The following is a 26,507-nucleotide window of genomic DNA, read 5'->3' as shown; positions in this document are numbered from 1 at the left end:
TTTTTGTCAAATGGTTCCGATCCATCAGCGGTCGGAGCCGTCTCTTACTTAAGCTTAACGAATGACCCGTCCTCTTTGAAAAGCGAGGACGCAGAATAGGCCTTTTGTCGGACACACGCCGGGAGGAGCCGAATTTAAAGGAGGCCCACGTCAACGACTAACTTCTCTTTGATCACGAGGAACCATCAGATAGGGCTACTCGCACTTCCCCGTCTATAAACACCCCACTCCCCTCCGTAACAAGCTGGTACGTCCAACGTACATTTGCACGACCACTGGAAAAATTGCCGAGATTATGGTATAATTTTCATCGAAGTTAGTGCACTTTCTGTAATGGAAAATGTTTATTATGAAGTTTCGAAAGAAAATTACAAACATTATGTATTGAATGCCGATTCTTAAGAAAAATACCTAAATGTCTATAGATTCTACAGAAATTAGGGTAAACCTTTTATTGCTATAGAAAAAAATCTAGAAATCTCGGTATAATTTTTTTAAAGATTGAAAAATTTACAAATTAGTTTTTCTATAGAAGTATTTATAGATCATAATATTATATATAGAAAACAGTAGACTTTCTATAGGTTATGATATAATTTATATCAAAGTTAGTGCTATTTCTTGAACTTATTTTTCTAAATAAAAATCGTTTTCAGAAATTTCGCAAGAAAATTACAAAAATATTGTACAGAAATTCTTAAGAATGGAAATGCTATAAAAAATATAAAAATGTCTATAGAATCTATAATAATTTGGCTAAAAAGTTTAAAGCTATGGAAAAAAAACTAGATATATTTATTGAGTCTACTATAGTATGGAACTACTATATAGAACTTATAAGTATTCATTAAGATTTTATAGAAAATATATAGTAAAATTACTAAGCTACGGTGTGACACTGTAGAGTTTATGACATCACGTTCTGGGATTTCAAGTGACTACAACAAACCTTTCCAGCTTCATTTCATAAACTACAACAAATTTAACCAAAAAGTTAAAGTGGCGTAAAAAGTAGAATATTTCGCAAAGGGCGCTTTTTTTCCGAGCCAATGGGGCAAAAAAATAGGGCAGACCCAAAAAAAATCGAAAACCAATGATTTATTTGGTCCCCCACTTTATCTCACGTTGTTTATTTTATTCTTTACGGTTTAAAGCCACGCGAGAGGGGCCCGGGGTACAGAGAGGACCCGCTCTGGGGTCCCGCGGCAGCCCCGTTTTTTGTTCACCACTCGCAAAATCACCCTAGCCCTTATGCCAAATTTAATTTGCCTAAAAAAAGAGTCTGAATGGGTCCTATCAACTATAGCGGGCTATTCAACGAGTAGATCATTAGGGGTTTGATACCCCAAGGGTCAGGACAACGGGGTGACCCTGGGGCGGACCCCTTTAATTCTTTGATCAAATAACCGGGTGGGAAAGATTCGTTTACTTTTTTTTATTACGACGTGTAGTATATCGTAGCGCGGAGGGACACAGAGAGCCCCGTAGTTAACGGTTTTCTACGCCCTCAAATTGGATAAAAGACAAAATTTATGGTCTCTGGAATAAAAACGGACGTCTGACTGGCTTGTTGCGAAGGGCCACTTTTGGACGGGGAAAAAAGATAGACGAGACGACGGCGCCGAAAGAAATAGAGCTCTGTCTTCAAGAAAACTATAACAAGTTGAAAAAAGGAAAAAAAAATAGTCCGGGGCTTTGGTCGTAGTATTTTATCAATCTCATTTTTAATTTATATTTAATACCAATTTCATTCTTAATTTATATTTAATACCAATTTCATTCTTAATTTCTATTTAATATCAATTTCATTATTAATTTCTATTTAATATCAATTTCATTCTTAATTTCTATTTAATATCAATTTCATTCGTAATTTCTATTTAATATCAATTTCATTCGTAATTTCTATTTAATATCAATTTCATTCGTAATTTCTATTTAATATCAATTTCATTCGTAATTTCTATTTAATATCAATTTCATTCTTAATTTATATTTAATATCAATTTCATTCTTAATTTATATTTAATACCAATTTCATTCTTGATTTATATTTAATACCAATTTCATTCTTAATTTATATTTAATACCAATTTCATTCTTCATTCATACTTAATATTAATGTAATTATTAATTTAATTCTTTATTCTAATTTAATATTAATGTAATTCTTAATTTATATTTTATAATAATGTAATCCTTAATTTATATTTTATAATAATGTAATTCCTAATTTATATTTTATAATAATGTAATTCTTAATTTATATTTTATAATAATGTAATTCTTAATTTATATTTTATAATAATGTAATTCTTAATTTATATTTTATAATAATTTAATTCTTAATTTATATTTTAAAATAATGTAATTCTTCATGTAATTTGATATTAATGTAATTCTTCATTTAATTTAATATTAATGTAATTCTTCATTTAATTTAATATTTATGTAATTCTTCATTTAATTTAATATTAATGTAATTCTTCATTTAATTTAATATTAATGTAATTCTTCATTTAATTTAATATTAATGTAATTCTTCATTTAATTTAATATTAATTTAATTCTTCATTTAATTTAATATTAATGTATATCTTCATTTAATTCTCTAAGTTAAACCTCCAGCGACAGCAGACAGCGACCCCTGGAAGCCAGTTTTCAGATATCCAGAACCGCTCTACCTTTAATCAATGACGTCAACCGAAACGAAATTTATGAAATTGGTCTCATTCCCAGAATATAGCTCCGGCTCCATCGATGAAACGTCGAAAGAACCGAGAGAGAGAGAGAGAGAGAGAGAGAGAGAGAGAGAGAGAGAGAGAGAGAGAGAGAGAGAGAGAGAGAGAGAGAGAGAGAGAGAGAGAGAGAGAGAGAGAGAGAGAGAGAGAGAGAGAGAGAGAGAGAGAGAGAGAGAGAGAGAGAGAGAGAGAGAGAGAGAGAGAGAGAGAGAGAGATCAGGAAAAATAAATAAATGTCTGTGAGATGTGTAAGAGTGATCGGAATTACGTGTTGACAAGGCTTAGGCGAGCTTGTTTATTAGTTTTTGGCCACCAGAGGGCATATACACCGCTAGAAATAAGTAAAAAAAATAGAGAAACATTTTGCTGTTCTTTAAACAGACACGGCTTATGTACATTCAATATGTTTGCTTTAAGGCCACCAATAAATTTCAATCAGAATATTTTAAAGTTCCGTTACATTATACCGAATCTTTTATATTTATTTCCGCTAAATTGAATTTATAACCGTAAGAATATCAAAGTAGGGTAATTCGGTTTGGTACAAGGCAAAAAGCCGACATTTTGCTATTTATTAATACCATAAGTAACGTAATAACCATAAGTGTGACACTTCCTATTGTTTCAATGCTAATTTTCTAACAGAATCTATAGCCGCGTTCACACCTACCCTTTGAAACGTTGCGAGCGCTCCCACAACGTTTGGATCCCGTCGTGTGAACAGTTACCGTTGAGCGTCCCAGCGCCTCAAGCCCGGTTCACACTTACTCCTAAAATCGCTTCGTGTTGGTTCGGGAAGCAACTCGTCCAAGTCGATTCGCTTAGAATCGCTTTCAAAACAACAAGGCTTGAAAATATAATTGCTCGTATTTTCAAAAATAATAAGAATACAATTCTAAATAATGTCCGATAATATTACTGTATGTATAGTAAACATGATTAACTAATTATTTTGGGATACATTTTAGTATTTTCAAAATTCTGGTCATAATTTGAAATGACGTTAAGCCTAGGTTGTAAGCGAACCGGGGTGAAGCGATTTCGCGCGTGTGAACTGAGAATTATCGTCGGCGGTCAAGCCAACCTAAACTGGGTTTTAAGCTCTAGGGTGACCCTGCATGGCTTTAAACTTCGGTTGAACCACTTCGTCGGCCAGTTTGGCAACGATTCGTGCCGCCATTGAGTCGGTTTTTGTAAACCACGAGCTTCTTTATTTTAAAAATACAACTAATTTATTCTGGGTGCATGTATTTTTAATTATAATGTTTTAAACCGTAACTCAAATGTGTGAGCAGACGACATACTAATTGTATGACGCATGCTCAATTTTTTTCAAACGTGTTTACAAACAGTTTTCCAAACGCTACGAGCCGCGGCGAGATCGGAATGAAGCAAAATATTTCCAAGGGTACGTGTGAACGTGGTTTATTTTGCTTAAAAAATTATCATACTTAATTAAGTATCATACTTACATTTTATGTTCCTTAAGGTATTACATTAAACGCCTACCAGAAGCTACATATGTTATTGACTTTAGTTACGTTAGCGGATGATTTTTCGATTTAGTTCATACTCCATTTAATAACAATAACGAAAACTTCTAGTTCTAAATACTCCCTTACAAAATATTTCTATGGGTTTTCTATAAAATCTTATAGAAACGTATAGAGGGCCTATAGATTTCTATGTCCTATAGAGTGCTCTATAAATATTTCTATAGAAAATACACTAATTTTTTCTATAGAAATTATATGGATTGATTTCTATGGTGTTTTCTACAATAATTATATCAAAATATACCAGTTATTTCTATAGAAATTATATTGATTGATTTCTACGGTGTTTTCTACAGTAGTTATATCAAAATATACCAGTTGTTTCTATAGAAATTATATGGATTGGTTTCTATGGTGTTTTCTGCATTTATTATATCAAATTATACCAGTTATTTCTATAGAAATTAAATGGATTGATTTCTATGGTGTTTTCTACAATAGTTATATCAAAATATTCCAGTTATTTCTATAGAAATAGTTGGTTATTTGAATTCTCCAGATTAATTTGCCAAATGAAAGTATCAATTGGCACCAAAGTGTAAGCTCAAAATTATTATGGTTAATTTGAAAAACACCCCAAATATGTTGTTTGAGTTCACCTAAAGGGTTTATATTTGCAAAATTGATTTATAAAGGACATCGTACTTCTTCTATGGGGTTTGGCTTTCGACCGATTTTTTTCAAATTGAAACATGTTGTTGGGCTTGATCAAAGGAGCAAAATTGTCCATTGCCATTTTTTCCTAGCTCCGATAGTTTGGCCAGTAGCAGCGGTCAAAAGTGGACGAAAATTAGTGTAGTCTATTTGTTAAAAGAAGTCTTGGCCCATCACTTAGCGCTCTATGTTTACGCGTCGCTAGTCCGGGCTCACTATCAATAGAGGTTTCTTGCCGAAATTCCGGGTGCTTCCCAAAACCGAGCGTCGTACTTGGTTTCGTTCTGTTCTACTCAGTAGATAAATAGTTAAGTTCTACTCAGTAGATAAATAGTTAAGTATTGAGTCTTAACTGTCGTGTGACCGTGACTTTAACCGAGTATGTGCTGTATCGATAAATAGGTGTTTGATCAGTTGTTGAGTGACTTTTTCTTACCTATGAGTGTTGAATGTGGGGTTCAACGAAACGGTTAATCATATATATTCTGATTTCTTTAGTATTTATTTTATTTTAATATTGCTCATAAAATATTGATTAATAAATAATTTCACGTACGAAAATTCATCGAATAATAAGTTGCGAGAAAAGAAATAATGAAGTAGAGGTGTAAAAATCTTGGCAAGAAAACTCTTATTGGTAGTGAGCCCGGACTAGCGACGCGCGAGCGTAGAGCGCTAACCGATGAGCCGTGACTCCTTTTAACAAATATACTATACTAAGTGTTGTCCACTTTTGACCGCTGATACTGGACAAACTATAGAAGCTAGGGAAAAATAGCGCGGGGCAATTTTGCTCCTTTGATCAAGCTTAGCAACATGTTTCATTTTGAAAAAAATCTGTTGAAAGCCAAATCCCATAGAAGAAGTGCGATGTCCTTTCAACGAGTTAGTGGAAACTCTAAATGGGGAATGATAAAAGTGGTTCACTTTGGTGTACTATAGTTATTTAAGGGTGAAAAACACCCCAATATTGGTTTGAATTCACCCGAAGGGCTAAGATTTGCCAAATAGAAGTATAAATTGGCACCAGGGAGGGAAAACTCTCAACATTTTTATTGTTAATTTAAGTGACTAACTTTGATGTACTACAGATATTTAAATTTGAAAAATATCCAAGGTTTTCTATAAAAATATCCCAGGTCTTCTATAAAAATATCCTAGGTTTTCTATAAAAATATCCAAGGTTTTCTATAAAAATATCCAAGGTTTTCTATAAAAATATCCAAGGTTTTCTATAAAAATATCCAAGGTTTTCTATAAAAATATCCTAGGTTTTCTATAAAAATATCCTAGGTTTTCTATAAAAATATCCTAGGTGTTCGGTTGTACACATCGTAATTTTGTATAGTACATGTACCTATATTCGTTTTCAAATGTTTATATAGCGCACGCGCGCGTGAAAGTGAGTTTTTGGTTGCTGTTAAAAAAGGTGTTATTTTGCGCGTGTAAAAATAAATTAACGGCCAGTTCTGTTTTGAAATAAGAGGAAAAAGGTTTACCGGTTTTTATGTCGGAAAAGTTCGCGTCTTTTATTTCGCTGTTCACGACATTTTTTGGTCCGTCGAGCCGGATACATTCGTCAACTTGATTATGTTCCTCAACTAATCATCGAATCGGCTATCTTTCCGTGAGAGACCGTGAAAATTAGCGTGGATTCTCCGTTGGAAACCGTTTAAACCATCGATCATATCCCGATCGTAAACGAATCAACATAAGTCATCATGGATGTTCTGGTGAGAAGAAGAGCAGCTATCAAGGGACAGATCACCAGGATTGAAAATGCGGTGGGTCAAACAGCAACGAATCTATCTGACGTCGCCTTGAAGCTGTATGTAGACAAGGTGGAAAAACTATCGAAAGACTTGGATGAGGTTCACGATGCCGTAGTTGCAAATATCGATCCCGACGACGACGACTTCGCGGATCACGAAGATGAATACAACCCTCTAGTCGCTCGACTCGAAGATCTGACAATCCTACTCGTCACTGAATCAAATGAAAGAGCAGCAAACATTCCAGTGAGACAAGTCAGACCAGCTAGTAATGTACGTTTACCTAAGCTGGAACTTCCATCATTCAGCGGTGGTTACGTCGATTGGCTTCCATTTCATGATCTCTTCACGGCCACCGTACACAACAACGAATCGCTCACCGGAGCTCAGAAGTTTCAGTATTTGAAGTCATCATTACGAAACGAAGCAGCGCTCCTAGTTCAATCTATTCCGGTAACTGACGCTAATTATCTGGAAGCTTGGGATATCTTAAACAATCGGTTCAACAATACCCGGGAAATCATCGATGCACACGTAAAACGTCTCTTCAGTCAAACTAACGTCATCCAAGAATCTTCATCCGCTTTACGAACGCTCATCGATACCACCGCCGAATGCATAAGGGCGCTCAAGGTTCTCAAAGAACCAGTACAACATTGGGACTCCATACTACTTCATCTTGTAAAGGAAAAACTGGATTCAGAATCTCGCCGACAATGGGAACTTTCCCTGAGGGGGACCGAAAGACCAACTTTCGAGGATCTCGTTACATTTCTTGAACAACGGGCCAGAGCCTTAGCAGCAGCTCCGCCTACAACTACTGCAATCAAGTCGAAGCCTCCATTACATCAGAGACCGAGTACAAAGGCTCATCATGGTGCTCTGAGCGAGACGTGTCACTTTTGCAACGAAATACACTCTGTATACAAATGTACCAATTTTCTGAATGCATCTTCGGACGAGCGTTGGAACATGGTCAAGAGGAGTGCCATGTGTTTCAATTGCTTACGAACCGGTCATCAAAGCAATGACTGCAAATCTGGTCATTGTAGGAAATGCAACGCACGTCATAACACACTTCTACATCAAGAGAAGGAATTAACGAAGACGAAGGCAACCTCCGGTGTAGTTTCATGCCCATCTCGTGAAATAATTGGATCAACCCAAGTTATCTTGGCAACCGCAATGGTCCAAGTCAAGGGACTTGACGAGCAACTTTATCCAACCCGAGCGCTTCTGGACTCGGGTTCTCAAGCCAGTTTCATCACGGAACAATTCACGAGGAAACTAAGATTGAAGCGAACACGTTTCAACGTCTCAGTTGACGGAATTGGAGCAACCGGAATGAACACCTCTCAAGGCAGTGTCATGGTGAATATTCAGTCAAATATCATTAACACGTCGGAGGTCATCGTCGAGGCAATCGTCCTGAAAAAGGTAACGGATTATTTACCTAACAGTCCGTTCGATCCTGGAAATTGTCTACACTTGAAAGGCTTAACACTTGCTGATCCAACTTTTCATAGCCCTGGACAAGTGGATATTTTACTAGGTGCTGACGTGTATCTAGAGCTCTTACAAGATGGCATTTGCAAGGGGAAAGAAGGTCTTCCAGGTGCCTTTAATACTCTTTTCGGATGGGCAGCTTCCGGTCCATTGCTGATGGCCGGAAGAAGTTCGAAAATAAAGGTCCACCATTGTACATTGGAAGCAGATTTGAAACATCTTTGGGAGCTAGAAGACATCCAGCCTCGAAGAATACTATCTCCAACAGAAATTCAATGTGAAAAGAACTTTGAAGAATCACATACACGTGACTCTACAGGAAGATTCACTGTACGATTACCAAAGATAAACGATGCACCAAAACTTGGAGATTCTAAACAAATGGCAATCCGTCGATTCTCTCACTTAGAACGACGTCTACGTGTTAACCCGAATCTCTATGAGGAGTACCGCAAGTTCATGGGGGAATACATTGCCCTTGGACATATGGAACTCATTCCCTCGAATGAAATAAAAATCGAAACCAATCCATCTTACTACGTGCCTCATCATGCGGTATTCAAAGAAGACAGTACCACCACGAGAGTTCGTGTAGTGTTCGACGCCTCTGCCAAATCTACAACTGGAGTTTCCCTAAACGATCATCTGCTAGTGGGGCCAAAACTTCAAGATGATTTGGTCAACCTCCTTATTCGCTTTCGTCAACATCGCATTGTAATGAAAGCCGACCTTGCCAAAATGTTTCGTCAAATTAGAGTACATCCAGACGACTCCGATCTTCAAAGAATTGTTTGGCGAAACAACTCACACGAACCCTTGCTCGAATACCGTTTGCTAACGGTTACATATGGAACCGCATCAGCGCCATACCTAGCAACTAAAGTCTTGAAGCAACTCGGCCATGACGTGAAAGAGACACTTCCGTTGGCATCTTCGGCTTTACAAAATGACTTCTACATGGACGATCTAATGACAGGCGACGAAACGATTGAGAACGTTTTAAGACTTCAGTCAGAAATCATTCAAGCTACATCTCAAGCAGGATTTGAAATAAGGAAATGGGCGTCGAATGAAGCTGCATTATTGGATACACTACCAGCCAACATGAAGGATTTACAAAAGCCACTATGCATCGAGAACGACGAATCAGTCAAGACTCTCGGCCTATATTGGACTCCTTCGGCTGATAATTTCTCGTTTATGGTTACTTCTCCAGCGTCAAGAAGTTCAATCACTAAACGTACGATTCTTTCGGATACAGCAAGGATATTCGATCCTCTGGGACTGTTGGCACCAGTAACCGTTCGAGCGAAACTGATGTTACAGGAAATGTGGCAGCTAAAATTGAATTGGGATGAGCAACTTCCCCAACCACTTGAAGCTAAATGGAGGTCGTTTCGAACCGATTTACCAGAAATTGAAAACATTACGGTTCAACGGCACATTTCGCAAGCTAATGCTACAGACATTAGCCTGCATGGATTTTGTGACGCATCGGAGAAAGCGTACGCAGCTGCCGTATACCTGAAGACGGTGAATAACAACGGACAAATCAAAATACAACTGATCGCTGCGAAAACAAGAGTCGCTCCGCTCAAACAAATCACACTTCCGAGACTGGAATTATCTGGTGCATTACTTTTGGCTTCTCTGATTCAACTGATCAGGGAGTCATTGAGATTGGATATAGCTGATGTTCATTGCTGGTCGGACTCAACAATCGTCCTAGCTTGGTTGAAAGCTCCACCGCAACGTTGGAAAACGTTCGTAGCCAATCGAGTGTCAGAAATCCACGAGAAACTACCGAGAGCGCAATGGCATCACATTTCAGGAGACAGCAACCCTGCAGATTGCGCTTCTCGAGGAATATCCGCTAGCGAACTGGGAAATCATGGTCTCTGGTGGCATGGACCGCAGTGCCTTATTTTCGCCGCAACAACGCAAGAACTACATGAACTCTCAGAGCCAAATGAATGTTTATCCGAGGAAAGACGAATTATTTCTTTAGTAACACATCATCAAATGGATTTCACGCTCCTTTCCAAATTTTCAGCGCTTAAAAAACTCATTCATATCACCGCCTACATTCTACGTTTTGTCTTCAATTCGCGAAATGCGACAGAATTGAGGATTACTGGACCTTTATCGAAGGAAGAGAACGATAAGGCGCTATCCCATTGGATTCGGGTCGTCCAAAGCAACAGTTTTAACGAAGAGATAGCTTGCCTTAAACAAAACAAGGAATTACCACGGAAAAGTAAAATCCTTTCGATGCGTCCGTACATCGATCAAGATGGGATTCTTAGAGTTGGTGGCAGACTTTGCCACTCCAACTTACCATACGAACAAAGGCATCCGGAATTGTTACCGAGACAGAGCAAATTAACAGAACTTCTAATACAACACGAGCACGAGAAACATTTTCACGGAGGTGCTCAACTACTAACTTCTGTCTTACAGAAACGTTATTGGATCGTCGGTCTTCGTGATGCCATACGTTTCCATATCAGAAGATGTGTTTCATGTGTACGACAGCAGGCAGTCACTGTAAAGCAACTTATGGGCGATTTACCACCAGCGAGAGTAAATCCTGCTCGGCCATTTTTGAAGTGTGGAGTCGACTACGCAGGACCATTTACCCTTAAACTAATGAAGGGACGAAGTCACTTCAGGTTTAAGGGATACATTGCCGTCTTCGCTTGCTTTACCACAAGATCAATTCATCTTGAACTTGTCAGTGACATGACCACCGAAGCATTTCTGGCAGCATTGAAACGCTTTGTTGCTCGACGAGGAAAATGCGCCGACATTTACAGCGACTGTGGAACCAACTTTACAGGAGCCGATCGAGAGATGAAAACATTCATCAAATTCATAGTCTCTACAAACAACAACGATCAAGTATCACGATGGCTCGCAGACGAAGGAATTAATTGGCACTTCAACCCGCCTGCAGCGCCACATTTTGGAGGCCTCTGGGAAGCCGGGGTGAAGTCCGTCAAGTATCATCTGAAACGAGTTCTTGGCACCATGGTTCTAAACTTTGAAGAAATGCAAACGCTTCTTTGCCAAATCGAAGCTTGCTTAAATTCACGTCCTTTAACGGCGTTAAGCTCGGATCCAAACGACTTCAATGCGTTGACACCTGGACATTTCCTAATCGGAGATGCACTCACCGCAATACCCGATCCCGATCTCACTTCTGAAAACGTCAACCGCCTGTCACGTTGGCAATTGGGCCAACAAGTACTGCAGCACTTTTGGAACCGTTGGCGAAATGAATTCCTCTCTCGCCTTCTACAACGTCCAAAGTGGACTACACCAAAACCGAATCTACGAGTCGGCGACTTGGTCTTGCTCAAAGATGAAGATTTACCTCCAACCAAGTGGAGAATGCCAAGAATCACTGAACTTCATCCAGGACAAGACAATCAAGTTCGCGTCGTAACTGTCAGAACCTCTGACAAATCACTGAAAAGACCCGTAGTTAAATTATGCCAGTTACCACTAGACTGATTTTAATGGTATTCAAACTGTTTACTAAGGGTTATTTATGTATGCAAATGTAACTTTTCGGACTTTTACTATCTCATTTGAAATTCGTTATTTCAAGGCGGGCGGAATGTTCGGTTGTACACATCGTAATTTTGTATAGTACATGTACCTATATTCGTTTTCAAATGTTTATATAGCGCACGCGCGCGTGAAAGTGAGTTTTTGGTTGCTGTTAAAAAAGGTGTTATTTTGCGCGTGTAAAAATAAATTAACGGCCAGTTCTGTTTTGAAATAAGAGGAAAAAGGTTTACCGGTTTTTATGTCGGAAAAGTTCGCGTCTTTTATTTCGCTGTTCACGACACTAGGTTTTCTATAAAAATATCCTAGGTTTTCTATAAAAATTTCCTAGGTTTTCTATAAAACCATCCCTGTACTTTCTGTTAAAAAAACTCGTGTTTCCGCTCACTTTCTATAAAAATCACCGGTTTTTTCAGTATAGTAATTATTCTAGCTCTATAGAAAAATGACCCAAATTTCTATAGAAATTATATAAACTATTCCGAATGTAGTTCTATAGAATTTCCATGGAATCTTTTGGTAAGGGAGCTGATACGTCATCCAAAGCGAAAAATAATATTACGTCATTATTCTACGATCAGCGAATTCAAATAGATCAATTCGTTTAATTTGTTCTACTATTTTGTGCTCCTCCCATCTAGATCTAGTAGGCGGTTACATAGATAGTACAAAGACTACATAGTTGCGCTTTAAAGAATTGGCCGTCCATTAAATCAAATGTGTGTTTGAATTAAGATCTTGGAATAGGTGGTTTCTTTTCGCCTGTTCCGGGATTTCGGAGTAGGGTAAGGAGAATAACATAGTTTTGCTTTAAAAGAAATATATTTTTGAAAAATATATAAAGTTTGTAGACTTCGATATTCTAAATCATTGCTATTGCGAAAAGAAACGTAAAATTGAGACTGAAACGGCGGAGTTAACAGTCGGTTAAACGGGCCAGAGAAATCGCAAATTTCCCAAACGAAAAACTGTAGAACATATTTGGTATAAACAGGCAGTTCCGAGAAGAATTTCCGGGTCAAGAACTTGAAAGAAAACGAGAGGCTGTCGAAACAAAGCGACTTCTGGCGTGCCTTTAAAGGGAGTTATTCTAGCCATTGGATTTCTTTCGATCGGAGGAGAACGGCGCGGCGGATAACTCGAGGTATACAGGGTGTTTCAAAAGCTTATGCAAAAATTTGAAGGAGTTGTAGGGGTGAGTTGAGAAGTATGCCGGTTTCTTTCCCCATTTTCCTACGATGAGTCAAAATAGTGCCAGAGAGCTTCAAAGTGTGGCCTACTAGCCCCTGGAAGTAGGTTGCCACAAGCGCCAATCCATTCAGTAGGGAAATGAGAACATTAAGGTTTGGGTTCGTGCGATAGGTGAAAAAGGTAAACAAATCGAGGTAACCAGCGTAAAAAAGTAAACTTAAACAGTATTTAAAATCCCCGCTGCTTGGTTTTGCGCTTGTTGCAGCCTACTTCCAGGGGCTAGTATGCCACACTTTGTAGCTCTCTGGCGCTCTTTTCACTCATCGTACGAAAATGGGAAGAAAACAGGCATACTTCTCAACTCACCCCCTACAACTCCTTCAAAATTTTTGCATAAGCTTTTGAAACACCCTGTATACTCCTTTATTTTCGATTCTGATGTTTGTCTTGGACCAGCCAGAAGAAAAACTTTCCCTGAAACGATATTATTTTAAGAGGAACACAAACACAAAGCGTAAAGCAAAGTTTTTCAGAATAGAAAAAAAATATATAAATTCGAGAGAGAAAAAACAGACGAAATTCTATCTGGCATTTTAATCAATTTACGTCAGGATAGACTATACCTATCTCCCCGCTTTCGAACTGACTATCGGTTGACGGTAACGAAAGAGACGCCTCGCTTTCTACATAAGCCGTAGCTCGTAAATATCTCCCCTATAAAGTCATCTTCCCTCTCGAGCTTCCGAGCGCTGTACCGCTAAGGGTGGTACTTCCCGTTACTACAAATCTAAAATGATCTCGGAAAACATCTATCAGAAAAAAGGGAGTTTTTAGCCTCGGCCCCCTCCCGCCTTTTAATATGGATGAAGCAAAGAAACACGATTATATCCCAGATATAACTTTTTTAGCCCTAATATCGTAAGGACTATATAGCGCGTTTTCAAAATTTGAGGGATGATTTTAACGTCGGGGGTGAGAGAGTCATTAAAAGGGGGTACCATTGTGACGAAATATTCACCCCCGTAACTGCCGTGATTAACTGATCGAGAGTCTGGTTCGTTCCATCAAATTCCCGTTTAGCGCCTGAGAGACGCTTCCCCGCCAGTCTCCCACGTGACGAAACAGTCGTATTTCAAGAAGAACATCATAATCACCCCACGCCTACAATAGATCAAATTAAGTCTTCTGAAATGATGGACTGATCGAATCTGGAATTAAATATGTTCTTTATGTGCTCCAATTCGCCTATAAACCTATTAGTTTATACAGAGTCACCTAGCGACCGAGGCGAGAAGTTAATTTAGAAGCTGGATTTTGGACCGTTTCTACTTAGGGCGATGAGATGGTATCATGGCCGAATTTAGCTTTGGCATGATTTGGCGGAATGAACCAATGATACACCGGGCTTATCTAGCAACTTCTCATCTTGGTGATATTATGTAACCTGACAAGACTAATTAGATTACAAAGGTTTCTTATTGTCTAGTGTAATAGGCGCTTCGATAAAACTCTCTCATAGCTAAATTTGAACCATTGGACGCGATAGTTTCGGCTGGTTAGTTATTGTATTAACTTAGATAGCAAAATAAGCCCATTACAATCCATATTCAAGTTAAACCAAATCAAATACTTTCGACATTCACTTTGCTAAGGCTGATTTCCATTTTGGAAAAATGACAAAAACGCAAAAAATCCTGTTAAATACACAAAAATACGATTTCTGAAATTTAAAAATCACGAAATCAGCGTGAAATCCACCTTTAAGGGAATATAACCTCATTTGGTGTGGAATACCAACGTTTGCAGCTCTGCAGCCGCTCTTGCCTTTAGTTTTATCTTGAAATAATCTTAAAAATCACGAAATTATCGTGAAATCCACCTTTAAGGGAATATAACCTCATTTGGTGTGGAATACCAACGTTTGCAGCTCTGGCCGCTCTTGCCTTTGGTTTTATCTTGAAATAATCTTAAAAATCACGAAATCAGCGTGAAATCCACCTTTAAGGGAATATAACCTCATTTGGTGTGGAATACCAACGTTTGCAGCTCTGCAGCCGCTCTTGCCTTTAGTTTTATCTTGAAATAATCTTAAAAATCACGAAATTATCGTGAAATCCACCTTTAAGGGAATATAACCTCATTTGGTGTGGAATACCAACGTTTGCAGCTCTGGCCGCTCTTGCCTTTGGTTTTATCTTGAAATAATCTTAAAAATCACGAAATCAGCGTGAAATCCACCTTTAAGGGAATATAACCTCATTTGGTGTGGAATACCAACGTTTGCAGCTCTGGCCGCTCTTGCCTTTGGTTTTATCTTGAAATAATCTTAAAAATCACGAAATTATCGTGAAATCCACCTTTAAGGGAATATAACCTCAGGTATTTGGTGTGGAATACCAACGTTTGCAGCTCTGGCCGCTCTTGCCTTTGGTTTTATCTTGAAATAATCTTAAAAATCACGAAATTATCGTGAAATCCACCTTTAAGGGAATATAACCTCAGGTATTTGGTGTGGAATACCAACGTTTGCAGCTCTGGCCGCTCTTGCCTTTGGTTTTATCTTGAAATAATCTTAAAAATCACGAAATTATCGTGAAAATCCACCTTAAAATCTTGAAATCATCGTGAAAATTCATCAAAAATCTTGAAATTATCTTGTAAATCCATCTAAAATCTTGAAATTATCGTGAAAATCCATCTAAAATCTTGAAATTATCGTGAAAATCCATCTAAAATCTTGAAATTATCGTGAAAATCCATCTAAAATCTTGAAATTATCGTGAAAATCCATCTAAAATCTTGAAATTATCGTGAAAATCCATCTATAATCTTGAAATTATCGTGAAAATCCATCTAAAATCTTGAAATTATCGTGAAAATTCACCTTAAAATCTTGAAATCATCGTGAAAATTCACCTTAAAATCTTGAAATCATCGTGAAAATTCACCTTAAAATCTTGAAATTATCGTGATAATTCATCTTAAAATCTTGAAATCATCGTGAAAATTCACCTTAAAATCTTGAAATCATCTTGAAAATTCACCTTAAAATCTTGAAATCATCGTGAAAATTCATCTAAAATCTTGAAATTATCGTGAAAATTCATCTAAAATCTTGAAATTATCGTGAAAATTCACCTTAAAATCTTGAAATCATCGTGAAAATTCATCTAAAATCTTGAAATTATCGTGAAAATTCATCTAAAATCTTGAAATTATCGTGAAAATCCATCTAAAATCTTGAAATTATCGTGAAAAGCCATCTAAAATCTTGAAATTATCGTGAAAATCCATCTAAAATCTTGAAATTATCGTGAAAATCCATCTAAAATCTTGAAATCATCGTGAAAATCTAGATCTCTTCACGAAAGTGCCACTTTCTGATTTTCAAAATCCCTTGGTTTTCTGAATTTTGCTTAGGCCTAAAGCCCCATTTTCATGCTCGCTGGTAGCGGATAAAAATCATAAAAATTCGCATCCGCCACTCGCAAGCGTGAAAATAAAGCTAAAATATCTGTTTGAAACAGATCGACGCGGAAAGTGAAAAAGTGTATAGCTGAAGCGGAATTTTTCGATTTTTACGCGCTACCAGCGAGCATGAAAATGTGGCTTAACACATTTTTTTGCGTCCAAAACCGTTGCATATTTGACTTTTTGAAAACCAGCTTTTATATTTGGTAGTAAACTGAAACATTTTTTAAACTAAATTTATAGAGCCAGATAAACGTTTGAATTCCGAAAATCTGACTTTAATAACGACAAATTATGATTAATGGGAACTGCTAGCACGAATTACGTAAAGGGAGGAGCTACGTAAGATTCGGGCAAAATTTTTCAAACGATTTGTTAGCCCTTTAAATTATTCTCAGAACACTTCTAAACTAGCTTAAGTTTAAGCGTGGAAAGCTAACTTTATTTTTGGAGTCGAATTAATTAAATATAACCAGGAGAAAATATATCTCTTACGAGAGAAATACCGCTCTAGGTCATAAAAAAATGTAGAGCGCTATAGAATAATATCGGAATATGAACGTACAAAGTTTCGTATTGAGCTCGTCTATACAAATTGTCAGAGGCTCGGATGACCTCCACGGTATGCGGGTATTGGTGGGAAGTGCTAGTACCGATTTTGCTCCGCTAACTTCGGTGGTAAAGCTATATTTAGAGCTGGGCGAATCGCGAGCCCACCGCGCGAGTTATCCGAAAAGCGATTCCCGAAGTTACTTTCAACAAACGTTAATAGGAGATACCACCTTGAAATTCAATAAATACGCAGTCCAAACCTACGCCGCTCGTAAGTTAAGTTGGTCGTGGACCAGGAGGCTTATTCTCTTCGTAGTAGAAGGAGGAAGTCGAACTTAGGCACGTCACGTTCCTCGCCTAGCACGGCGGCACTCTCTTCGTCTTCGCCCGATAGATGGCGCGGTTTTCTTTAGATTTAACATTTGCATATCGTCACGATCCTGGCGAGAACTATAGCGCCCGGCCGATGCTGCCGGTGGTGGTGAAACCGTGATAAGAGTAGCGCGCCTTCCCCCATTTTTCAAATATGAAGAGAGGGGAGCGAGAAGATAGTAAAATGCACCAAATTGGACTCCCTACGTGTTGGTAGGGAAGCCGCCCTTGTATCTCGGCAGTGGGTACGTAGCGCGGGAACGGGGGTACAGTCTTATCATCTTTCTTCCGCAATGTAGGGTAGAGTAACTAGGGAGAGGACGGCATCTATTCCGTGGTCTATTATCGCAGCGTGGCTGTTATTATACGGCATATAGAGCGGGCGATTGGGGAACCCTTCCACCGTGGGCCACGACCAGAAAAGTTGCGCCTAATGACTCCAGGCGCTGTTACTCGGAAGACGCGCGCGGTACTGTTCACGATTTTGATAACGGAAAGGGCTCGTGTACACTCGAGAAACGACCGCGATTTGCTAATGTTCTTTTGATTGAACCCGCCAGGGGCGCTTCCATCGCGCTTAACAAAAATTTTATCCCGCGTCTCTCGCTTTCCAGAATTTTATACTGGTCGTGAATACGAGGATAATAGTATATACACGCGCTTCTGCTCTTCGTAGAAGACATTGTTTTCTACGTAATAATATATTCTTTGGTGTACGGAGTTTTGATTTGTAATTGAGGTATAAAGAGGGGATAGCGAGGGGCAATCAAGTGATAATGTATGTACTTCAAAAGAAGGCCGATTTCGTCCATTAGCTAGGGCTTGCGCTTTGAAACTTTAAATGCTGGCGAGCTCGCAGCGCCTCTAATAATTGAAAGCAGTTCGCGAATACCTAATCTCGGATTTCTCGCCAGTAAGATCAGATGAATATAATGCTTTAGTGTACTCGGGGTTCTATTGGGTACTTCATTGTAAGCTAAGGTCTGGTTGAGACTTTTCGTCACTTCGTTGAAAACGATTTTATCGCGTGTTTATTCAAAGTAGCTCACATTAGTCACGCAAAACAATTGATATTGTTCAAAATGTTGACTTTTTAGGATTTTTTTATTTTTGCTATGGTATTGTCCAATCATATTTCTCTAGATCGTGTACTCTTGTTCATGAAAAATGTTACGAATGTTTAAATATGTATTAAATCTTCTATAAAATCTAAAATTTCCACTGGGACTGTTCAATCATCTATTAAATGCTGTATAAAATATATTATTAATTTTGTTAATGTTCAAGTCTATTTAAAAATCTAAAAAATATCCTATTTCCTTGGAGAATTTTCAATTTTGAATTAAATCCTCTATAAAATATCCTATTTTCTTGGCGAATGTTCAATTGTCTATTAAATCCCCTCTAAAATATCACATATCCACTGCGAATGTACAATTTTCTATTAAATATCATATAAAATATCATATTTTAACTGTGAATGTTTAATTCTCTATTTAATCCCCTGTAAAATATCACATCTTCAAGTGTGCTGCAAATTTTCAATTGTCCAATAATATAATATTTTCATTGTGAATGTAAAATTTTCTATTACATCCCCTGTAAAATATTATATTCCCACTGCGAATGTTCAATTCCCTATTAATTCCCCTGTAAAATATTACATTCCCACTGCAAATGTGCAATTCTTTATTAAATCCCCTGTAAACTATCACATTCCCGTTGCTAATGTTTAATTATCTATTACATCCCCTGTAAAATATTACATTTCCACGGTGAATGTTCAATTATCTATTAAATCCCCTCTAAAATCCCCAATTTCACTATCGACGAGATACTTTTCACGCGTTAAATAATAGGGAACTTCGTTAAACCAAACAAGTGGAAAATTTCAATTAGACAAAGCCTTTTTCGGGTAAACTTTCTATATATAGCAGGGCGTCTTAGTCGAAGAATGACAGTGTTTGCTCTGGTAAACATCTCGGATTCCTGGTCTTGAGGACTCTGAAGATCCCTAATTCTCAGAGACCAGCCCCCTCGAGCTAAGAACCGTAGTTAAAATATACAATTATCCCCCCACCAAAGTCTACATAAGTTGAGATCAAACAATTCCTTTTGTCGAACAACAGACACTCGTCCTCGAAGGCTCTTCGAAGATCATCCGCAACCGACGTCCCTAATAAGAGTACTGGCATCCCACGCCTCTCTTACAACAGACGTGTTTCCCAAGTTACACAGTATCAATTTCCTATTGACAAGGAGATCACGCGCCACCATACACACACACAACGGACCACCCATACATAGAGCTGACCATCCCTTCTGTTTATGCGAAGATAGAGGTTGCACCCTGGCGGAAGTCTTCAAAAGTGACGCGAAATTAAATTAACGCTCAACTTTAATAGAATTAACAGCGAGAGGGTCTTCCGCGGATAACGACTTTTATCGAGTTAGCGAAATAGCCAGTGTCAGCGGGAAAGATAGAGAGAAATAGGAACTATTAGCAGACCGAGAAAAGCGACAATGAGAAAAGTTTTCTTCTCGAGCTAAGCCTCGTCCTTTCATTTAAATATATTCCTTTTCGCTATATACAATTACTTTCGGGGGAAACTCCCTTCCTCTAATAAAACGCCGAAGAATTTATGCCTAAATTAGGTACGAGAAGATAGGAGGCGAAATTAGGACGAAGATTACTAACTTAGTTGAGAAAGGAAAAGATGGCAAGAGACGCGAAAACGGCGGGGTGCGGAGGGATACGTTACGAGGGGGAAGAAGGAGGAAACGTACGTAGGCGACATTCCGGGGGACAATTATTCGTCCGCGTCGTTAAAAGGTCCGCTTCCAAAAATCTTCAACAAATGACGACGAGGGGACCATGTGTCAACGACGCAATTACTGTCTTTCACGCGACTCGAGTTAAAACTCGGGGAATGCTCAACCGTTTTGCCCTCTCGCTACCAGCGAAAATTAGACTCCTCTCCCGTCTCCGCTCCCAAAATCGATGATCCCCGCCGAGTCTTTTTACTCTTTTCTTCGAAGGGATATAAATCAACGAAGGACCAAATAAAAATAAGCAAAAGATCCGGAGAGAACGCGGGAGGGATGGACGGGCGAATTACGGAGAACTATACGGGTGACGAGCAAAGGCTTGGCGACGACGCAAAATATTTATTCCCAATTCGAGCGAACGAACAGTAGCCGTAATATTATCGACCGCGTCCACACGGAACGGAATGACAATGACAATGACGTTTTGATTTGCGACGAATATTAAATTAAAAGAACGAAGGGCTAATGTTGAATTGATGGCTGACTGATTGCGGTGAAAATACACGCTAGTTAAATTGCAAATTTCGTGGCACTTTTCCGATTTGCCTTATAGCCATGGCAAATGGTTATACTTCCTATCTAAGAGGTCGTCCCCAGTAGAAAGGTTTTCTTGGAAAATCTACTATATCCTAAAGATATTTCTTGTTTTTTCTATAGAGGAACTCTATAAAATAGCTATAGAATACCTTTCTCTAAAGATATTTGCTTTAGAATAACTTTGGAGCAGCTATATTATTTAGGGTAAATTTGAAATTGTCTAGGAATCTTATTGAAAAACTTTTCGAGGAAGTTTTCTATACATATGTCTATAGAATACTTTATTACCGGTCCTACCGCTGGTTATTCTAAAGTTATTTCTTAGAGTTCTTAATTTTCCGGAAAAATAAAACGGGGAAAATATTCCAGAAACTTTTCCGCAAATCGGAAAAATAAAAAATTTAAACATTAATTACTTTTTAGGGGTTTTAATGTGTTTAACTTTTTATCGATAAGAAATGTCTAATAACCTTAATACTGTTACATTGTTAATCAGTTTAAACTAGTCTAGAGGTTTGGTTTTACTTTTAGGTTCGAAAAAATGAGGCGAAAATGCCGCTTTATAGAAATTTTCAAGCAATATTATACTAATCATGGATTGAAAATTTTTTATAATTTTTTCGGAAAAATACGGAACATTTTCCGACTTACTTTTTTTATCTATAGACAAATTCTACCAGATAGATATAGAACACCTTTAGAGTTAGCAATTTTTAAAGATATTTGTTTTAAAATACCTTTATAGCAATTATATTATTTGGATAATTTAATTTGCCTTTCTTTAAAGGTTTTCTATATCCATATCTATAGAATAATGGTGATTATTTCTATACACAAACTCTACAAAAAAGCGTAGAATACCATTAGATAGGGCAATTTTCTAAAAATATTTGAAATTATATTCTTTAAGGTAACTTTTTAGATATTTTATAGAAACTTTCTAAAGTGTCTTTCTGTAAATGTTTTTCTAAAGACAAATCTACCACTGGTTATTCTAAAAATAGATAAAGAATACCTTTAGGGTTATTTTTCTAAAGAATTTTTATTTTAGAATATATACTGTTAGAGAATACAAAACTCTTCTATGGACATTTTTATAAAGTGGTTTTATAGAAAGTTAGAAGATAAATTGTGGAAAAGGTCTTTAAAATATTTAGAAAAGATTTCATAGATTGTATTTATCAAAAGGGTAATTTTTCTAAAATATGTTTTTAGAATATCTTTAGAATCTATAGATTACATAGAATAGTTTCTATAGAAATCTTGAAAGTTTTCTTTAGGTCGTAAAGAACAGTTACTACAAACATATAAGTGATTTTTTAAAATTTCTTAAAGGGTTTTCTTAATTTCTGAAGTAATATTTTCTTAAGGTCTATTTAAAAATTTAATTTAATTTCTTAAGAATTTTTCAAATTTATGCTAATACTTAGTAGAAATATTATACCGACGTTTCTACTATTTTTTCTATAGAACACTCTATACACCTTAGAACCCCAATATTTTTTTAAATTAATTAATTTAATTTTGTCCAAGTTTCGCGTCTTTTTGTTTGCTCGAAGACCTATCGGTACAAGCTATTTGTAAGTTTTTAAATTTCTTCAAATTTGTTTAGTGTTTAGCTTTTTTATCCCTTTTCATAATGTACTTATCTACTTATTCGCGTATTTTTTCATCCTTTGCAATGTGGTCCATAGGTGGTTCCTTTTAAAGTTACATTTCGTTGATACTATTCTCCACCACCCTCCCGATATTCGTCATTCCGTTGCTACGCAACTCGTTTTGAAATTTTTAATATTTAGGCTTAGTTTCTCTTTTCGGTGTTATAGTCGCAAGCCAGATTTGACACACGGTACTGGCGAGTCGCAACTGACAAGATGAGTATATCAATAGAATTATCTTTAATAAAATCTTTTATAAATATATGATTTTTCTGTAAATAATAAATAACTGTTTTGTAGAGCATGAATATTAAAAAAGTTGATATTGTTATTCTGAAAATAGCTAATTTTTCTATAGAAAACGGATAATTTTTTATTGAAAATTGATAATGTTTTATAGAAATTGCATTATTTATTTTAAAGAAATTGGATTATTTATGTTATAGAAAATGGATAATTTTCTTAAAATGTTTTTTTAATTGAAAATGGATTGTTTTTCTGTAAATTATGAATAACTTTTTTTTGTAGAAAATGAATGTTTTATAGAAAAAAGATATTTCTTTATAGGAAACAGATAATTTTTCTATAGAAAATAAATTATTTTTTATAGGAAACAGATAATTTTTCTATAGAAAATAAATTATTTTTCATAGAAAATAATTTTTCTATAGAAAATAAATTATTTTTTATAGATAATAAATTTTTGTTATATAAAATAAATTATTTTTTATAGAAAATAATTTTTTTATAGAAAATAAATTATTTTTTATAGAAAATAAATTATTTCTTATAGAAAATAAATTATTTTTTTATAGAAAATAAATTATTTTTTATAGAAAATAAATTACTTTTTATAGAAAATAAATTATTTTTTTATAGAAAATAAATTATTTTTTATAGAAAATAAATTATTTTTTATAGAAAATAAATTATTTTTATAGGAAACAGATCATTTTTCTGTAGAAGATGAATTAATTAATTTTCTGTAGAAGATGAATTAATTTTCTGTAAAAGATGAATTAATTTTCTGTCAAAAATGAATTAATTTTCTGTAGAAGATGATTTAATTATCTGTAAATAATGAATAATTTTTCTGTAAAAAATGGATGTTTTATAGAAAAATGATATTTTTTATAGGAAACGGATAATTTTTCTGTAGAAAATGGATTATTATTCTGTAAATAATAAATAACTGTTTTGTAGAGCATGAATATTAAAAAGTTGATATTGTTATTCTGAAAATAGCTAATTTTTCTATAGAAAACGGATAATTTTTTATTGAAAATTGATAATGTTTTATAGAAATTGCATTATTTATTTTAAAGAAATTGGATTATTTATGTTATAGAAAATGGATAATTTTCTTAAAATGTTTTTTTAATTGAAAATGGATTGTTTTTCTGTAAATTATGAATAACTTTTTTTTGTAGAAAATGGATGTTTTATAGAAAAAAGATATTTCTTTATAGGAAACAGATAATTTTTCTATAGAAAATAAATTATTTTTTATAGGAAACAGATAATTTTTCTATAGAAAATAAATTATTTTTTATAGAAAATAATTTTTTTATAGAAAATAAATTATTTTTTATAGATAATAAATTTTTGTTATATAAAATAAATTATTTTTTATAGAAAATAATTTTTTTTATAGAAAATAAATTATTTTTTATAGAAAATAAATTATTTCTTATAGAAAATAAATTATTTTTTTATAGAAAATAAATTATTTTTTATAGAAAATAAATTACTTTTTATAGAAAATAAATTATTTTTTTATAGGAAATAAATTATTTTTTATAGAAAATAAATTATTTTTTATAGAAAATAAATTATTTTTTATAGGAAACAGATCATTTTTCTGTAGAAGATGAATTAATTAATTTTCTGTAGAAGATGAATTAATTTTCTGTAAAAGATGAATTAATTTTCTGTCAAAAATGAATTAATTTTCTGTAGAAGATGATTTAATTATCTGTAAATAATGAATAATTTTTCTGTAAAAAATGGATGTTTTATAGAAAAATGATATTTTTTATAGGAAACGGATATTTTTTCTATAGAAAATAAATTATTTTTTATAGAAAATAATTTTTTTATAGAAAATAAATTATTTTTTATAGATAATAAATTTTTGTTATATAAAATAAATTATTTTTTATAGAAAATAATTTTTTTTATAGAAAATAAATTATTTTTTTATAGAAAATAAATTATTTCTTATAGAAAATAAATTATTTTTTATAGAAAATAAATTATTTTTTATAGAAAATAAATTACTTTTTATAGAAAATAAATTATTTTTTTATAGGAAATAAATTATTTTTTATAGAAAATAAATTATTTTTTATAGAAAATAAATTATTTTTTATAGGAAACAGATCATTTTTCTGTAGAAGATGAATTAATTAATTTTCTGTAGAAGATGAATTAATTTTCTGTAAAAGATGAATTAATTTTCTGTCAAAAATGGATGTTTTATAGAAAAATGATATTTTTTATAGGAAACGGATATTTTTTCTGTAGAAAATGGATTATTATTCTGTAAATAATGAGTAATTTTTCTATAGAAAATGAATGTTTTATAGAAAATGGATGTTTTATAGAAAATGGATAATTTTTTGTAGGAATCGGATAATTTTTTGTAGGAAACAGATAATTTTTTGTAGAAAATGGATTATTTTTCTGTAGAAAAAGCATAATTTTTATATAGAATTCCTATAATCTATTATAGAATATCTGTATAATATTTTTGTAATGTAATTATAATGTAAACATTTGACAGAAGTCCGAAAATATATATATAAGGAAGTGAAAGTCCAGCGCTTCAGGCCGAAATAAGGAAGACTATGTAAAAGCAGAGGAGGGGGGGGGGAGGACTCTTGGACCATCGAACTCCTTTCATTCGGAGACAAGCGAGACACTAATTGATTTCCTTTGTTTTTCCTCCAGTGAAGTCAATTAGTCGCTCCATTCTCAACAAAAAAGAGAGAGTACGAAATCCAGATATCCGAAGAATCGAACTTTTCCCTCCAGAAAAGTCGGGTTAGTCGCCTACATTCGAGCCATACCAGGAGCAAAAAAGAAGCGAGGAATTGCGGAGAAAGGAATGGAGAATCGTTCCTGAGGCGCGGGAACCGAGTTGTTATATCTAGAATTCCTTACTATTCAAAATCACCTCACCGAACACTATTGTTGAAAGTATCGTTAGAGGGTCCCCGTCTTTCGAGAGAGTGTTCGCTGGGTCTCGTATCGCCGCTAGAAGAGACTCCAATGGCGTAATAAATTAGGTAACCCGAGGTTGGTGGCTCGCCCCTTCGTACGCTTCTTCCCCGCTCGCCTCTGCCCCTGGGAGGTTAACCTTTCTTTCTCGCTCTCTGGCATTGATTTGCCGAAGAAAAGAGCCCCGGGAAACTGGCTGCCTGTAATGGCACGGCGCCTTTCCATTCGATCCTTGATAGAGAGACCCGGTGAATATATACTTTCGATTTCCACGTCTCTCCGATGCCGCTCTGTTTTTCCGACTATCTTTTCTCTCTCAGTTTACGATGGATAAAATACAAACTCGCCACCGGTGTTTCCCCCGCATTGCACCGACTGGGGAATAAAAATGTGGAAAATAAACCACCTCCACGCGAAGCCACGCGGACAACCAGAGGGTGGGAAAGGTCTTCTTGATTTTCGCGGTTGCTTCTTCCGAATCTCTCCCCGAAGACATCACCAAAGTCTCCTACCATCGCTGGAGATGGTCAGTTGTTTGCTTTCCGATATATATACGTTTCTAAACTCTATGAGGTTCAAATTTGTTTGTGTTATCTGCATTTTTTGCGAATGAAGATATTAATTAATGATTAAATATCCAAATTTCTGCCTTTATAAAAGATTTTCTATAAAATTTTATATAAATATATTGGAAGTTTAAGGTTTTCTTGAAAGTATGAAGTGCTCTAAATATTTCTATAAAATATGTAGTTTTTTCGATACCAATAGAAAAATTATATTCTCAATAATAAAGAGTGATCAAATATATTTGTATAAAAATATCGAATTATTTAAATACCAATAGAATAATTACAATTTATATAGTATAGAGTG

This window comes from Leiobunum rupestre, chromosome 8 (genome assembly GCF_980474605.1).
Source record: "Leiobunum rupestre chromosome 8, qqLeiRupe1.1.hap1, whole genome shotgun sequence".
NCBI lineage: Eukaryota > Metazoa > Arthropoda > Arachnida > Opiliones > Sclerosomatidae > Leiobunum > Leiobunum rupestre.
This window is presented reverse-complemented; position numbering follows the sequence as displayed.